The 3,413-nt window shown below is 41.6% G+C and overlaps 1 long non-coding RNA gene across 1 annotated transcript; it reads left to right on the forward strand.

Annotated features, from left to right (window-relative positions):
* The first annotated feature begins 758 nt into the window (after positions 1–758).
* LOC117595000 lies at positions 759–1,514 on the forward strand. The gene is made up of 2 exons (XR_004576289.1): positions 759–871; positions 958–1,514. It is a non-coding gene; the product is annotated as an uncharacterized LOC117595000 (long non-coding RNA).
* Positions 1,515–3,413: the final 1,899 nt, after the last annotated feature.

Genomic DNA, 3,413 nt, shown 5'->3' on the forward strand with positions numbered 1-3,413 from the left:
TCTGGACAACGTTTACTGGGGCGCGGAAAGACCAACTGCACAACATCATGCCACGCTGATTGGGTCCATAACAGGTACATCTCATCTGCGGTCCAGGTAGCTGAGAGAGGAACCTGGGGTCGATGACACACTACAGGAGGGCTTCGGTATTTAAAGATAAGGCACTGTGAATTGAAGTCACTGAGGGGAAAAGTGAATTTTCTGGTAATAGTAATCATCACTTCTGACCCGGCCTGCAGCTATAGAGCCCTTAAATAAAACTGGTCATCTTTTCATTCACAAAGGAGAACACACATATTCTCCTTACCTGGTTGATAAAGCAGCTAGAATGGAGACAACTAGACCTGTGTCATGGTAACCTGCATTTAGGCTATGAAGGACAACACCTTGGAATATACATCTGACTCACGTTCTGTTACAATGGTCTGCCAAGAAATGGTTCATAACTGACTGTCTGGCGTTCGGTGGAGCCGAACATTTGTGATGACTTTGGAAGTACATCTAATTGGAACCGTGAGAGGACTTTTCAGTGAATCAAGTAATTGGCATGAGAGGACTTTGTAACAGTAACAAATTGAAGGATGTATTCAGTGATATGTGTTTACACACCCATATGTCGATGCTACATACACTCATTCATCTATGTGTAGTTACATATATATTTAGGGGCATCGGTTCAGATTTTGGAGTTTGGAGGTGAGGATTTAGGGATTAGCAAAACAAAGTCCCTAATAATATCGTAATATGTGTTGGTTCTCCAGACATACGCAGGCCAGTCAGGAGGATCCTATGGAATAGCAGGTCCTGGAGCAGTTCAGCAAGGATACAATGTTCTTATGGAGCAGCTACAGACTGGCCAGCCAGCACCAAGGTGACTGTCCACAGACAGACACACAGTGACGGTACTCATTCTGTCTTTCACATTTATCTCTAACACTAAGCCACACTTTGTTTCAGTGATGTCATGTACATTGGCCAGCCTCCAGTGTACAGTACAGCTGCAGAAGGTGTGTCCTACCCAGGTCAAGCCATTCCCAACACAGTATCTTACCAGCCTCCAGCCAATCAGCCGCCAAGCTACATCTCCCCCCTAACCCTGGCCAGAACCTTCCACTCCCACCTGACTCACAGCAGCATCTGTACCCTGAGAAGACCCTGCTATAGAACAGACAGCTACATGCAGTAACATTACAGATGCACAGTCAAAATCTAAATGGGCATCCATAGAGACAGACTCTACACACACTCTTTTAAACTCGTACTGATTCATAGCACACTTTCTGTCACATACACAAGTATATACACACTCAGTCATATACACAACCCCACCAACACACTCATACTAAGAGTCAAATACACAACCCAACCAACACACTCATATAGTCAAATAAACAACCCAACCAACACACTCATACAGTCAAATACACAATCCAACCAACACACTCATACAGTCAAATACACAATCCAACCAACACACTCATACAGTCAAATACACAACCCAACTAACACACTCATACATTTTCTTTGACCAGTGATTTTAACATAAAAGGTTTTGCTGTACTATGTTATGATTCTGTATAATGAAAATTTGTGGTCTTGGAGTTAATACGAAGGTAATGGTCTAGAAACATGTAAATGAGGATCCAGACATTTCAGATATGTTCCGTTCTCTAATCATTATGGTAATGATATCAACAGGGTCAGGTTGTTAAAGAGTACTTTTTTTGTTGCAGTCTACATCTTAATGCGTAAACTGTTTAAGGATTGATATCAAGGGTTAATTTGGTATCAAGAGGATGGATTGTTGTGGAAATTTCTCTAACCAATGTATTCTCACTGATTAAAGAACTTAGTCACCTTGTTCAAATTAGAAAAGGAATGTTGGGGGATCTGATATTTGCCTAGGGGGCATCATTGACTGGTATCAGCATATGAAATGGTTACTCTTTAATCTGTGCATCTGTTTAACTCATCAGGGCATCTATTGTCTGTCCGGCTGCTGTAAGAGCTCTTTAGAGTTCAAGAGGTTAGCCGTAGGTGGGGGGACAGCCTGCCCTTTGGGTAAAACCTATGTGACACAAGACAGATGGCCAGCAACTTACCACACCCCTTTTTCCTCTATAAATACGAACTGTTCATGTATTAAGTTAGAGACTCCTCGGATGACTATGTTTGTAAGTGTTTGACGCGTCTCTCTATTTTCAAATAAAACATAATTTTGCCAAGAGAATTTTGTCTCTGTACTTCCTCCTTTAAATGATCTATGAAATTGCCATCACACGCTGTAAACACTAGCCGGACCAACAGAGGTTACGTATCTAATGTGTTCTTCTCCCCTCTTTCGAATCTTTTCTTGACCCACGTAGACTCTCTCAACACGCCTAAAAACCCATCGGGGGCTAACTCAGTCACCAGCGGGGTTGGCTACGTTGATTGTAGGGATATGTTCTCCACCGATGCAGTGTCGCCGGGCGGGGTGAGACGATACAAAAGTCTCAGGCCTCCCAGCGATCAGCCTCGCGGAACACCGCGGGAGGGTGGGGGCAGTCAGAGGGATGAGCAAAAAGAACTACAACACAGAGATCAATATACCCCACACAAACTTCCCTAAAGCTTCCAGACTTTCTACATACCATAGCCTACGCCTTCCTAACAACTTTGTCATACCATCTGAAACTTCCGTACGTTACCATGAATCCACCACCGAATGAAAACGCCATTAACCGGAAAACCTTATAACTCCCAAAGATACATGTCCAGACAACATAAACATTAACTTGGCCGCCAAATATTTACCACAATGCTTACCCATTATCAAATGCAGTAAAACCATGCATTGCAAAACAGACAATTTTTTTTATTTATCTCAATTCATATGAGCGTGCCCCGCACGTCAGAACCACCTTAACTTAATGTAGCCTAACACATATACTCGTGCCCTAACGCATAGAAGTGCCCTTACACTCTTATTTCAATTAACATGCCCTAACATTGTTAATAGACCCATCGGCCCGTAAGTGAGACATTCAAGGCCCAACCTTGTCTGCAGATTTTAAATGTGCCCTAAAACATATTACCAGAATCATATTTAACTGCAGAGTGCCCTTACCTCCTATGTTGTCTTCGCTACAGTGTAGCAACTACAGCTATTCAACTAGCTAAACTCTTCCTGAAAATGACGAGTTGGGTCGTAGTAAGTTACTTAAGCTGTTTACTGTGGCTCTTTATATCATGTCTCAGCCAGAAAAGTGAAAACTGTAACAAAAAGCAAGATACAAAATTGTTTAATCCTATGTAAATTTATGTAAATAAAATGTTTTTTAATTACAGTCATCAAATGCCCTTTTACTGTAAATATGCATCTTAACATTTACATTATAATTAAAACAATAAAATTATCAGCTTATGACATT

Source organism: Esox lucius, chromosome 10 (assembly GCF_011004845.1).
Source record: "Esox lucius isolate fEsoLuc1 chromosome 10, fEsoLuc1.pri, whole genome shotgun sequence".
Lineage (NCBI taxonomy): Eukaryota > Metazoa > Chordata > Actinopteri > Esociformes > Esocidae > Esox > Esox lucius.